The sequence below is a fragment of the Engystomops pustulosus genome, chromosome 3 (assembly GCF_040894005.1).
Source record: "Engystomops pustulosus chromosome 3, aEngPut4.maternal, whole genome shotgun sequence".
Taxonomy (NCBI): Eukaryota; Metazoa; Chordata; class Amphibia; order Anura; family Leptodactylidae; genus Engystomops; species Engystomops pustulosus.
In genome coordinates, this window is record NC_092413.1 from 88,152,108 (window position 1) to 88,166,922 (window position 14,815).

A 14,815-nucleotide genomic window follows, 5' to 3' on the forward strand; every position below is an offset into this window, starting at 1 on the left:
AGAAGCTAAATAGTCTAGAAGCTAAAAAATGTAGATAAACCTGGACCTGATAATCTAAGCACATTGTCAGCACAAAGCATTTCATAGCACAGAGGAATCATCTAGTGTCTTATAGAGTCTCTGGAATTTTACACTGACCATCACTGAATTATAGGAGATAAACAGCAATAAAACTGAGTAAATTGTTAAAGAAAGGGGTTAAAAATTATTTTTATTGTATAAACATCACTAGGGGATTAAATTTTGAGAACTTTCTCTTATGAGAAAACCATTTCAAGCAATACATATCCACCACTGTGGTCTGCACTCAGTGATGAGGTGATGCCAATGAGTTGCTAGGTTACCTAACTTGTTGACTTTAACACCATTCCTGACTATTTTTCCATGAACGCTTCATTGATGTTGAGGCATATGAAGCAAATAGGGGTGGAGCATTGTACGTCAAGTCCTGCTGTCGGATCTTCACAGGGTGAATGCTGGGTATCATTCGTCCATGACTGTATGTCTTATACACATCAGGTAGGTGACACCTACAAATTTGTGTCCCCGCCTTGGTAGTAATACATGAGTAGATGTGGGGACATTTGCTGTTTCTGTGTAGGTACTACCCTCCCCTCCCTCCACTTCCATTTTGGTTTTTTTTACCAGGGGGTGTCTGATATGAAAACTAAGATTAGAAAACACAATGGTAGGTACATACCTTCACAGGAACTAGCAAGTAGGCAAGGACTTGAGTCTGACTTTTGTGGCCAGGAATAACAGTGCAGTGTACAGAGAGAGACCGCTGATAAGAGCAGGCTGCACTCTATAAGTTATCTGTGCAAAGCTATCTTATATTTTTTTTACAAATTACCACAATAGTTTATTTGGTACTGAAATTCTTTCTCAATTTCTATTTCCTTAGATCAGTTTTACATGAACTCCATAGGTGGTTACCACATGTTGTTTCCAGACAGATAATAGCAAAGTTACCATCTAAAGACAGAAAGGTGTGTGCTCCAGAGGATACACTTCAAAGCTTCTCTAACATCAAAGGCACAGATCATGGTCTAGCATATTCTTTAAATGACATCTTCAAGTCAAATCTATTTAGCAAATTAATGAAAAGCAAAGCATATCCATTTTCTTATCACATTATCAAATTCATTTTAGTAGTTCAAGGTTTTTTCAAATGTATGTATATACTTTCGGCTTTCTTCAGTATGTAGTAAAAGGATCAGGTGTTAAAAATCTAATGAAATATTCGGGAGGATAATCCCAACATCTAAAAGGTAGTAAAGTGCTTATTTGTGGTCTACTATAGTTGAATCACACAAACAAAACAGGTCTAGTTTTGCAAATAATGATATTAAACATTAGAAATCCTAGTGCACATTTGTTACTGTTTGATTTGATAAAGTTAGACAGAACCTCTTGCCTGGGGCACAGCCATGGGGCATGTACACTACTGAATTCAACATTTTTGTCCTAGTTATGAATTCAAGAAGATATATTTGTTTTTGTTAAAGTGCTTCAGATGCCCTTTTATCTCCAAGTAATTGTGACATTTTAAGTTGAATTGCAGGCCAATATGACATATAGACCTATTATATAAACCTATTTAACCTGCTTTACTATTCACATAAGATAATGGGGGTCATTTACTAAGGGCCGGAATCACGTTTTTCCTTCGGGTTACCCAAATATTACCGTTTTTGGCGCACGCGAACGGATTGTGCCGCATCGGCGCCAGAATGCATGCGACGGAAATGGGGGGGCATGGCCGTAAGAAAACCCTGACGGATTCGGAAAAACCGCTGTATTTTTTTTTTAAAGTGTCGCTTGACATGCACTTACCTGCACGCAGGATAGCTTGAACTCCAGTGAACTCCGACGGACTTCAGCACAGCAGCGACGTCTAGTGGACATCGGCCACACTACCTTAGTGAATCGCTGGAAGACCCGAATCCTCCAGAGAACGCGCCGCTGGATCGGGACAGGAGCGGATAAGTAAATCTGCCCCAATGTATTGATTGCAGGGAGATATACATCATTGTGGCATGAATCAGATATTCTTTAAGCATATAATAATAGTGTAGGAAATTTACAATTGTTTAGTGAAGTATGACTGTAAAAAAAGGAAAAATTATGTCATGGACAGAATAAATTTCACCAATTGGGTCTACATTGTAGCTTTCATCCACTAAATGCTTCAATAGCATGTCTTTTCCCTGAGTTACATACAAGATAGGTTCTATAGGTTTGTTCTTAAGTCAAATATGTATGTAAGTCACCGGGACTGCTGGTACAATTAGTTTTTAGATGTATCTAGAAAATAGTTATTTTGCTTAATGATCCTTTTTGCGGTATCTGAGCAAACATGAACAGTAGTGATAACTATGTCTTTTTTAAACAAAGGAATTGTGCACACTGAAGCCATTTATAGATTAATGGTTTATTTAATGATCAAAATCATTTATATTATTCTGATGATTTTTTTCAACTGTTAGTCTGATATATAATACGATTCTGATAAAAAAGAACAAACCTTTTATTGTTTTTATAGAGGAGTCTGATACAGTAAAGTATGTTAGACTCTGAATACTTTATGAACTTTCCCTACATCAGAGAAGAACAAACATCAGATTGTCCTCAATACCAGTAGAGAACATCTCATTATCATTTCATCTTCTTTTATGCTTTCTGTATAATTGATTCCTTTAACTTTTAGCCTGGAATAAATGCACAAGGGGTTTACCTAAATGAAATCAAATTAAATGCTATGAAAATCTAATATTTCAGAACTGTGATGTTAAACTTTGAATTAGCTACGGGGAATTACGTTTTTAAATGTATGAAATGATCTAGAATTCTGGTTTGTATCTGTAAAATATTTTTTCATCTTAGCAAAGTGAATATTTCAATAAATCTTTCATATTTCATTCTAAGTATGTGATAAATAGTGAAGACTTGTGTTCATAGCCTGCATGTACCATCATATATTAATCTTCATTTATGTATATAGCACCTACAGATTACGCAGCGCTGCACAAAGCATGCCAAATATATAGATGCTCTGACATTTCTATAGGTTGTTATTATATATTTGTATAACATTTATGAAGTTGATTTCAGTGTACTATAAATCACAATAATTCAATTAAAATGTATCTAGTAATCTTGTAAGGGTTTATTCACAGATATTAGTTAATAATGGCAACTGATTACATGTCCATTCCTTCAGTGTTCCAGATCTGTATACATAGGGCTTCCACTGCCAGGAATGACATGCAGATTCTCCTATCACAAGCTGGTTTGATGGTTGTACAAAAAGTCTCCAAAATTCACAAACATTTCTTACACCTGGCAGGAGCATGTTTTGATTTGTCCCAAAATGTTCTCCTTTTTTTACTTTTTAAAAAAGGTGCAACTTCTACATCTGGAATCGGGTGATAACTGAGGACACAATGCAGAGAACTAGCCCATAGCACAATTTCAAGGGAGTAGCAAAATGCACAAGTTTGAAAAAAAGAACAAAAAGCCAAACTAAAACAAAGGTAAAGTTGCCCCAAGTCTATAGGTTTTACTATGGCATTTATATCCATATGTCTAGTGCAACTCTTACAAATCTGTTCACTGGAGCAAATTACCAAAACCTTGAATAATTACTCAAGAGGGATAAATACATTTATTTTATGTACATTTTGATAAATGTTTGTTAAGTTTAACCCCTTAGGGACGCAGGGTTTTTCGGCTCATTTCTCGCTCTCCAACTTCAAAAATCCATAACTTTTTCATTTTTACGTGTACAGACCTGTGTGAGGGCTTTTTTTGTGCATAACAAATTTTACTTTCCCGTGATGTTATTTATTTTAACATGCCGTGTACTGCGAAGCAGAAAAAAAATTCCAAATGTGGAAAAATTTTAAAAAACAGCACGTGCGTCACGTTCTTGTGGGCTCAGTTTTTACGACTTTCACTCTTTGCTCCAAATAACACGCCTACTTTATTCTTTGGTTCGGTGCGATCGCGGTGATACCAAATTTATATAGGTTTTATTGTGTTTTAATACATTTTCAAAAATTAAACGAATGTGTACAAAAAAGAAAAAAAAAATGTTGCCATTTTTTGACGCTAATAACTTTTTCATACTTTGGCGCACGGAGATGTGTGAGGGGTCATTTTTTGCGAAATGAGGCGACATTTTCATTGCTACCATTTTAAGGTCTGTGCGACATTTTGATCATTTTTTATTTCATTTTTTATGTTATGTAAAAAGGTGTAAAAGTCGCATTTCGGACATTTGGGCGCCATTTCCCGCCTCGGAAGTCACCGCCGCCAGTAACCGTTTTTATATTTTGATAGATCGGGCATTTTGGGACGCGGTGATACCTAATATGTTTGTGATTTTTACTGTTTATTATGTTTTATATCCGTTCTAGGGAAAGGGGGGTGATTTGAACTTTTAATATTTTATTAATTTTTTTTATTTTTTAAACTTTTTTTTTTTTATTTTTTTTTTCACTATTTTTTAGACCATCTAGGGTACATTAACCCTAGATAGTCAGATCGCTCCTACCATATACTTCTGTATTGCAATATATGGCATTTTTGCAGCACATTCATTACAATGAGCCACTGGCTCATTGTAACGAATCTGCAGATGCCAGATAGTCTTGGGTCAAATGAAGACCCGAGGCTACCATGGCAACCGATCGCCCGCCGTCTTTTAAAACGCCACCGGCGACTTTGCCGGCGGCGTTGAAAGGGTTAATAGCCGCGATCGGTGCAAGCACCGACCGCGGTTATTAGCGGTGGGGGTTTTCTGCAATATGTAAAAACCCCCACCTCTGTATGAAGAGGACTCAGCCCGTGAGCCCTCTTCATACATCCCTTATACCTCTGCGCCGTAGAGCTACGGCGCAGAGCATTAAGGGGTTAATATACAGTGGGACACGTTTACTTACCCGTCCACAGGAGTTCACAGAAAGTATATTGTCCGTCAATAATGCACTCTGCCGCGATTCATAAAGATTGTGTGGCTGATATCCTGCATGTGTTGCTTCCTGCGCTCAGTCCGAATCCGACGGGACGCCCCCCCCCCCATTTCGAATGAAAGCCAGCAAAGCCGCGCCACAATCCGATCACGTGCAACACAACCTCCTGTTAAATATCTGTAACAGTCACGCAAAACTTGAAAACATCGGAAAGTCAACAACAGTGCCATCTGCGATCTTTAATAAATTGAGGCCCAGTATATTTATTTTGGTTTTTTTTCATTGAGATTCCTTAAATCACAAATAAACTTGAAAAAATTCCAAAAGTGGTTGAATTGGCAACAAAACACAGTTGCATTTTCTTTCAGACTTTCACAAGTCCTAAGGACATATCCCTTTTGTACTATTGATCACTATTGTTATGGCGATGCCAAATATTTTAGATTTTGTTATGTTACATTATTGAATTCATTAGAATATAAAATCATTTCTATCATAATATTCTGTTACCCATAATTCCCCAAAACTGTTGCAATGATCAGCTATATCCCATATTGGGAAATCATGAAATTACCAGGATTTGCAGAGTGAGAGAGAGAGCTGATACTGGTGCAGTGGGGGGAGTCAGTTAGTCCCACCTTGTGCCTTCAGCACAGTTAAGAAGACTTCACATTCACATCGTCCTCCCCATGGCAGTGTATGACTGTGTATGTGGTATGTATATTAGTTGTTCTTGGGCAGTGCAAAACCAGAAGGTGCTGCAGCCTATATAATTACTGATAATTCTGCTGATTAGGGTGCCAAGCAGCGTGAGCATTGCAGTATATTTAGTGGTGGAAAACCAGACATTTATGGTGCATATCTATATTTATTCTGCAATATTTCATATATATATAGTAAAATCAGACAAAATGAGAGAACTTATCTATAAAAAATGCACTTAATTTACTTTCAGTATATTGCATTGATTTCTCTTGTCACTTTCCTGAGTTTAAAGGTTCCTTTATATTCCTTTGCTTCTAGCCAATGTAATGCAGAATTTATAAAAAATGAAATTCCTGTTGTGTCACCTGCACTATTCACAAGAAAATAATAGCTGAACCCAATAACAAGCGTAACTTAAGTCAAATCTGTGATGGATGGAGGGAAATATTAAAGTTGAAGGAGCTGTAATTCAGGGATGATGCTAATGTAGATGATTTACCAGAGGCCAAAACCAAAGTCTCTTCTATTGCAGGAACTACAAATAAATAATGACATAAACACAGACTGTACAACACAGGACCTTCCTATTACCTTTAAAGAGCAACAACAATATGTGGCTTCTTCTTCACAACGTTTGGTATATAGTTAAATAAAATCAGTTTTACATGGAGAAAAAAAAGGATAATATAATAAATTAATTTATGACAGATGTAATGGAACATTGTCCGGCAAAGGTATTTCTGGGAAAAACTGTACCTTCTCCTTTACCAGAAGAACATGACTACTATTGAGAACTGTGTCCCATATAGCCCTTTCCTATGTATTCTCGTTGCCTAATATTCCAAAAAGTGATCATCATTGATCTGATCATTGGAATCCAACTGTAATATAATTTTACATTGATATACTGAATGGTAATAGACTAAAATTAATATGGCTCTTATCATATGCATTATCCTTGTTTATCCTTGGTTTATAAGCATAGTATAGCTGGTAAGGAGCATTGCTTAGCAAGAAAGTAGAGTGTCTTGACAATCAACAACAGTATGTAGGTATTTTCCGTAAAGTCAGCCAGCTTATAGGAAGTGTAGTATTAGACAAAACTAATGCAGCATATGTATAATATAACAGAAAAAACCTAGCAGGGCCTCAACTTTAGGGAATGCATATGAAGATACAAAGAATACAGTATAATAATACATCTTCAATTTATACATCCACTGCATAGCCTAGATCAGTGATGGCGAACCTTTTAGAGACAGAGTGCCCAATCTACAACCAAAACCTATTTTTATGTCTCAAAGTGCCAACATGACAATTTATGCAGTAACCTATTGATCCCAGCTGTATCAATCGTGTTGGCATCCTGAGGACACCAATACAATAGAAAGATGATGGAGAAATTTGGATTATAGCTTCCTTCCAGGGTCCCCTGTAGAGTAGGAGCTTCAATGATAATCCATCTCTGTCTACACCTTCTCGCTTCTCATGTAGTCCTGACAGCCAAGGAGGTGTCGCTTTAAAATAGCGCTGAGCATTGCTTGTCATTGGCTGTCTTGGGCTACAGGAGGAAGCCTTGAGTCACATCTAATTCTGTGCTGGAGTGAAGGCCTGGGTGCCCACAGAAGGGGCTCTGAGCGCCACCTCTGGCACCCGTGCCATAGGTTCGCCACCACTGGCCTAGATAATGCTTTGTAAACATTATACCATGACTAAGAACCCATTTGTTCAAAACACGTAGGGGCACATTTACTTACCCGGTCCTGTCACGATCCAGCGGCGCGTTCACCAGGTGTCGCTGCTGCGCTGAGGTCCACCAGAGTTCACCATCCTATTCCGGGTGCATGTAAGTGTGTGTCAAGCAGTGTGACACTTTTTTTTTTTAAATACAGGCGGTCCCCTACTTAAGAACACTCGACTTACATACGACCCATAGTTACAAACGGACCTCTGGATATTGGTAATTTACTGTACTTTAGTCCTAGGCTACAATAATCAGCTGTAACAGTTATCAGAGGTGTCTGTAATGAAGCTTTAGTGTTAATATTGATTCTTATGACAACCCAACATTTTTAAAATCCAATTGTCACAGAGACCAAAAAAGTTCTGGCTGGGATTACAATGATAAAATATACAGTTCCGACTTACATACAAACTCAACTTAAGAACAAACCTACAGACCCTATCTTGTATGTAACCCGGGGACTGCCTGTAGTGCAATTTTTCCGAATCCGTCAGGTTTTCCAACGCCCACGCCCCCCCCCCTTTGTTGTCACATGCAAGCCGGCGCCAATGCGACACAATCCGATCGCGTGCAGCAAAAACCCAGGACAGTTTGGCGCAAAATGGTATAATTCAGAAAACCCGGCGGAAAAGCGTGATTCGGACCCTTAACTTTAGAGGTTCCACAGCATTTTGTTGTTTGTACATTCAACTATATCTTGAATTACATGTGATAATTTTTGGGGTAATGTAGAAACATTTTTGACCTAACATTTTAACTGACCTCTGCTACATTATTTGACCATTCTCTTGATATTTGATTTTGTGTTTCGCAGCCATCATGGATTTGAATCTTTGGTTCTGTTTGAATATTCTTCTCTGTCTATTATCTGTTGTTTGTCCCTAAGTGTTAGTGTAGTGATTGTCAACCAGAAATCCCTAACCAACAGGGTTTGCAAGACTTGACAGGGTTTGTTGTTGAGTTCAGGGCATGCACCCTCTTATCTATTGTGACAGAAAAAACAGCCCTTTAATGTAGAAAGATATGTATGTGACAGAGCAAGTGCCCATAATGCAGTATGACACACAGCACCATAATCATATGATTTGGTTCATTTTACATATTTATATGCTAGGTACCTAATATGCCCCCACAACACAGATGTAAATTCATGTATATGCACAGTTGTACATTAAATGCTTGTGCCTAGGTGAATAATTTACAGTATGCTGTGGAATACATTACAATACAAATCTAGTACATGACTTCTACTTAGCTTTACATATGTTTAGTAAATCCACAGTCGTCCTTCCTCACAGAAAGTAGATTCTCTCATTAAATAATTCATCATCATGCCTACATCATCATGGGCATATGATTGCATACAAGCTATTAGAAGGAGCAGGAAAAGGCCAGTTCATCCAGATAATTCCAACATACATCTGACTAGTAATCTACTCGCAGTCAGGCATGATGGCAAAAAGCTAGCCTCAGCCATTTCAGAAAACTAATTCTGTTCAAATCAGCAAACTAAATTGCTGAAGTATGAAGCACATTGCCCTATTACGACTTATAGATCAAAGGCGCAATCAGGCAATCGATAAAATGCTTAACAAGATGTCAGTAGAGTGCACCTCACAAACTACACATCACAAATGAGAACACACGGCATATATAATAAGGGTCCCTCCAGTGTCCCGCTTAATTGCTAACTTTCTGCCATCTTCACAGTAAAGTTTTTCCTCTCTCAGCAATAATGCTCATAGGATACATAATAAACACTTCTATCACAACGGGCAATAATATAAATGCCAGATTAGAAGTTCTCACTACTACATGTGTATTTGGATAGTAATCTGTAGTAAACTGTGTCACTCCACCTAGTTGCTAAGTGTCAGGACCACATTTAGGAAGTTACTGGTGTAAGCATGTGTACTGATTGAATAATTCTGCCTTACTGTAACCACTTAACTCAGGTATCAGACTTGGCCTCCCTATGAATGTGCATGCGGACATTTAATGTGAATGCGTTATATTTATGAGAAGAAGCTTTAGTTGACACTGTCAGGCTTCATGGGTAGGGAACCCCATGGACAACTGTGGACGATGACACACGCCGACACCTGGGACCGGAATCTAAGTGGCATCTTGCTTTCACCAGAGCCCGCCGCAAAGCGGGCTGGACTTGCTGCGGTGTGGTACAGGTGCAACTTGTCCGCGGTGGCAGCCAAGGTGAGGTACAGAGTCAGAAGGCAAGTTCGTGGTCGGGGACAGCCTCTAGGTCAAGACAGGTGGCAAAGGTTCAGGGTCAGAGGCAATGAAGAAGTCAGGGCTGGCAGTGGAGGAGCGTAAACGGGAACAGGTAGACAGTCCCAACGGGAGATTAACACACAGGAATATCACAAAGATACTAGCTTTGTCTTAGGCATATAGCACGAAGATCTGGCGGGGAATGCTGGGAGAGGCCGCTTTTAACAAAATCCGGGAAATGGCTAGCGCCAATCAGCGGTGTGCTGGCCCTTTAAATTTATTTGCCAGAGTAAATTTACGAGAAGCTGGGATGGGAGCAGGAGCGTGGAGAGGTGAGTGATGCTGGGGGGAGCAGGTGCAACAGAGAGGAGCATCTGTGACAGACACAAAGAAAAATTTCAATATGAGCCAACCAAGGGCCTGTATATTTCTGTCTATAATGAAGCGGACACTTTAAGTGGTTAATAATTGTATATGATACAACATTAAGTATATATAGAAATGGAAATATGGAGATGGAAAGTTGCAAATAACAAGTAACATACAAATACAACATACAGATGCCTATTTGGGTTGTGAATGTCTTGTTCAGTGGAAACACTTGTCCTTTACATCTTAAGACATCCCCTGCAATGAGTGTTATCATTCAGCAAGAATTACTGAAACTCATTTTGAGATCCTATTTACATTCCACTTATTAAGGTGAGTGCTATAGATTTGCATAATTATATTTTATAACAACTGACATCTTTGGGAGAACTGGTCATTCAGTAATATACAAGAAAGACAGAATGTACTGCTGAATAATCCAAAGTCTTTTTTTCATTAAAAATCTTGGGGGGTGGGGGTTGTACATGGTTTCAAAACCACTATTATTGAATGAGATAGCAAAATTATCAATGATGAATAGTAAAGCGAAAAGAAAGCCTAGTTCAAAGTTTATATATGTGTAATATGCACAGCAGTGAATAAAGTTAAATAAATAAAAATAAATAAAGAGGGGGATTGCCTCCAATACACAATAACGCATGGCTACGTTTCCTCAACTCTCATCTCCATCTACCACGTTGGATTTATTCTTGTCTTAATGTCATATATGCGAATACTGTAGTACAGTGGAAATAATGGTGCTCTACAAATAATAATAAGAAGCCTAAAACAAAGCAAATTATCAATGTCAAAACCTATTCTGTTAAAGGAAATCTACAACATGGATGCAGTATTTTACACCAAGCACACTTATTCAATGTTGTTTGTCTCCTGAAAGAGCACCTGTTCTTCGTTTATCATCTAATGACCTAGTTTTGGATAAAACTATCTTTTAAAGTTATGCAAATGAGCCCCAGAGGCTCCTGTCTATGTCAAAGAAGTCCATTCTGGCTCCATTGTCTTCTAAATATGATGTCTCTGGCGGTCAAGAACATGCATAATTAGCAGATGACGGAGCAAAATGGAACTTCTGTAATGTGCACAGGAGGCTCATTTCCATAATTTAAAAAGATGATTTTCTTTAAACAAGACCATAAAGGAAAAATGGATCATGTTTCAGGGGGCACACAAATGTGCTTGGTGTAAAATGCTGCATCCATTTGGTAGATTTCCAGTGGTAAATAAATTGTTGGGTCTGCACTAGATTTCAATTCCAGTGCATGCGTATAGAGCAGGTATTACTAGGAGGTCAAGAACCACCTTGTAATACCAGCATGTTATGCGCCGGGTGTACCGATGATTAAGACTGGCGCACAGCATGGCACTCATGGGCCCCATTGGGCCCCATTGTCTCTCAATGTGTAGGTATGTTCAGAGAGAGGCACAAACAGAGCAGGTGTCTACAGGTGGGCTCCTAGTTTGTCTCATATCTGTAGTAAAATTTCAGATCAAGATATCAATTTACAGGGCAGCCACCAACAGGAAGTTTTCTTTCATAATAGATTTTATTTTTATACATGGCTAAATAAAGGGTAGTTCGTATCTTAGTTAATTCATTAGTAGTTTTCATCAGTTTGTTTAGAGCCAAAACCAGATGTAGAGACACACATACATACAAGTTATAATAATTACTGATGCAAAAAATGCATGTGATAACTGTCCTTTATGCTTTCACTTGTATCATGTAATATTCATAAACAAGTAATTGCAGTCACCACTATTATGAGCTTTATACTGTGTTACTATTCAGTTTTATTATTTTCAGGAGTTTTAAAAAGGGGTGCCCCCTTAAAAGTCTCTGAGATGTGTCAGGGATAATTATATAAAATATAAGTTTGCTAATTGGTGACCGTAGTACTCTGATACATCTGAAATTACCTAAAAGAGGCTAAAAAGAAATAAACTATGAGTTCTCCCTGCATATCCTCATGTTGCTTGGGTAATTTCCCCAACCATGAAGCCTTATACTGGAATCTGATAAGCGTGCTATCCTAGAATCACCATCTAGGCTAATAATAATAATTAATAATTATACTATTTGCAGAACATTTTAATGTTGGGAGTTTGGAAATGATAAAGTAATGCATGATAAAGGAAATAGCTGCAACGTGTGTCAGTGCCTGCAATAATCCTTGACCTAATTATCTTTAATCCCCATTTAATAGACTTGCAACCATATCTAGCATAAATGCCTTTTACTTAGACACAGTAATGATTTCTGTTATCTTTTTGCTATTTTTTCTCTCTTTTCATGGGTGTAGATTGTAATGAGTTTTATTGTTGTGTGGCTGAATTTTCCGCTGTGATCTATTATTTCTCCAAAGAAAGTTACGCAGCAGGGGGCTGTGCAACCTTTAAATAATGCTCCTTCTATTGTGCAGAATCAATTTCTATGTAGCCAACATCCGAAACGAGGAACATATGCTTGTGAAGAGTGTTTGTTCAGGTTTTGTAAATGTCTGACCTTGGTTCTGTTGTAATGGCTTCTAATGCATAGTGCATCAAGGAAACCCTCATTAGTTACTTCAATTTCAGTACCCAAATGTATTGTGGATGCCCTAATCTATAGCAAAGGTCTAGTAATAATATAAATGCAGGACATATATGGTCTATAAATAGACAGATATGGATGTTTGTCAGATGTATTCAGTAAGTGGTTGACAGTAAATGGTACCCTACTGAAAAAAAATTAAAAGTATTTTTCATAAAGGTTAAATATTTAGCTTTTTAGTAAATCATTAGTAATATTTTTTATAGGAAACTAAAGATAGCCCCTGGGACAGATATTTTTCATGTAGGGATTTTATCAGATGCTCTAAATTTTCATTGTAAAGCTGTCAATGGCCATCTCTGTGTTGTATATATATATATATATATGTTGTATATTATATAAGATTAGGAATGTAGAGACAATAGAGGGCAGTAAAAGTATTTGAGTCCTTTGTTATCCCATATATCAGGGGTCAGGAACCTTTTTGGCCGAGAGAGCCATGAACGCCACATATTTTAAAATGTTATTCCGTAAGAGCCGTACAATATGCACATGCCCCCCAGTAGATAGGTAGTCTCGGATCTCAGGCACACCCGTGCCCCTCTCCGTGGTGGCACCTCAGTGCTCACTCACCTCTCCACATTCCTGCTCCCGTCTCGGCTGGCCAGCGCGCACACCGGCACTCACAGATTTAAAGGGCCAACACGCTGCTGATTAGCGCTACCCACTTACCGGGTTCCTATAAAGACTGGCGGCTCCCAGCATTCCCACCCGGATCTTAGTGCTTCATGCCTATGAGGAAGCTTTCCACAGTGTTTCCTTCTCAAGTGTTGACCTCCTGTTGTGACCTCGGACCTGTTCCTGATTCTGCTCCTTTGCTGCCAGCCCTGACCTCTTGCTCCGTCCCTGACCTTGCATTATTGCCGCCTGCCTTGACCGCCTGCCTGTTCCTGACCACGAGACTGCCTAGTTATCCTGTACCTCGACCTTGGCTGCCACCGTGGACAAGTTGCGCCTGTGGAACGACCTGGTGGTACCACGCTGCAGCAAGACCATACTGCTTTGCGGCGGGCTCTGGTGAAGACCGGGTGCCACTTAGATTCCGGTCCAGAATCTACTCCCAGTAGATAGATAGCCACAGCACATGCCCCAAGTAGATAGGTAGCCCCAGCACATACTCCCAGTAGATAGGTAGTCACAGCAAAAGAAAAATTGAATATTCACTTACCAGCGCTCCCTGCAGTCAACTCCTCATCGCTCCCACACTCTTCTCTTTGACCAGGCTTATTCGATGGCGCCTGGGTCTTACAAAGGACGTAGGCAGCGGTAACATAGATGCCTGTGTCCAGTGATCAGTCTAAGACACACACAGCAGCCATCACTATTTATTAAAGATCTGTCTGAGAGCTAGATACAGCCAACAAAAGAGCCATATCTGGCTCCCGAGCCATAGGTTCCCTACACCTGCCATATATCATCATAGAGCATCACCTTTATGTATCTCTGGCTATTAACTATTATAGGCCTTGAAATTCAATAATGTAGATATAAAAGGGTTGTATCTTGCATAACAGTTATACCCTATTCACTGGATATCGGATTAATTTAATTGATGGTGAGGTGTTCTGACTGTTGAGACCCCCATGATCCACAGAACGGAGAGATCCATAAGTCCCCTTACCCTGCTCCATACCAGCAGGAATTTTTGTATTCAGTGGCCAAGCCAACCAGTGATCTGAGGCTGGACTAAAAACATTTGTATCCATTTCAGTCTGCTATCAAGAAAAAATAATATATTTTTTCTGGGGGCCTCTGGCAACTGCAGGGCAGAATCTGAACATGCAGCCATGGATAAAGAAATACCATAATGAGCACCCCTTCTTCAGAATTGCAGGGAGCGGTAATTAAAACAGGAGAAGCAGCATTTAAGGCCCCTTTCACACTTGCGTTTTTCACCAGTGTTTTCTGCGCATGCTTTTGACGTGCAGAACTTGCATTGCACTCTGACCCATTGTAATCAATGGGTCTTTTCAGACTTGCATTTTTTTTCACGCACACACGCGCGCTTTTTTTAACGCTTGTTTAAATCTCGACATGCTCTACACGGACACACGCAAGTCATGCGCGTGAAAAACGCACCATACAAGTCTATGAAGATGCATCAAAAACGCATCGCACTCTGAGACACCTGCAAGTGCAATGCAAGTGCAATGCGTTTTCCACGCATCAATTGCCATAGAA

General features: G+C 39.0%; 1 protein-coding gene and 1 long non-coding RNA gene across 5 annotated transcripts in view; one reads left to right on the forward strand and one right to left on the reverse strand.

Moving 5' to 3' along the window:
* The window catches only part of SASH1 (SAM and SH3 domain containing 1), a 568,005-nt gene that overhangs the window by 387,333 nt on the left and 165,857 nt on the right, over positions 1-14,815 (reverse strand). The window lies entirely within an intron of this gene.
* Positions 366-6,313, forward strand: LOC140120497 (uncharacterized). The gene is made up of 4 exons (XR_011853826.1): positions 366-519; positions 905-989; positions 3,404-3,536; positions 6,214-6,313. It is a non-coding gene; the product is annotated as an uncharacterized lncRNA (long non-coding RNA).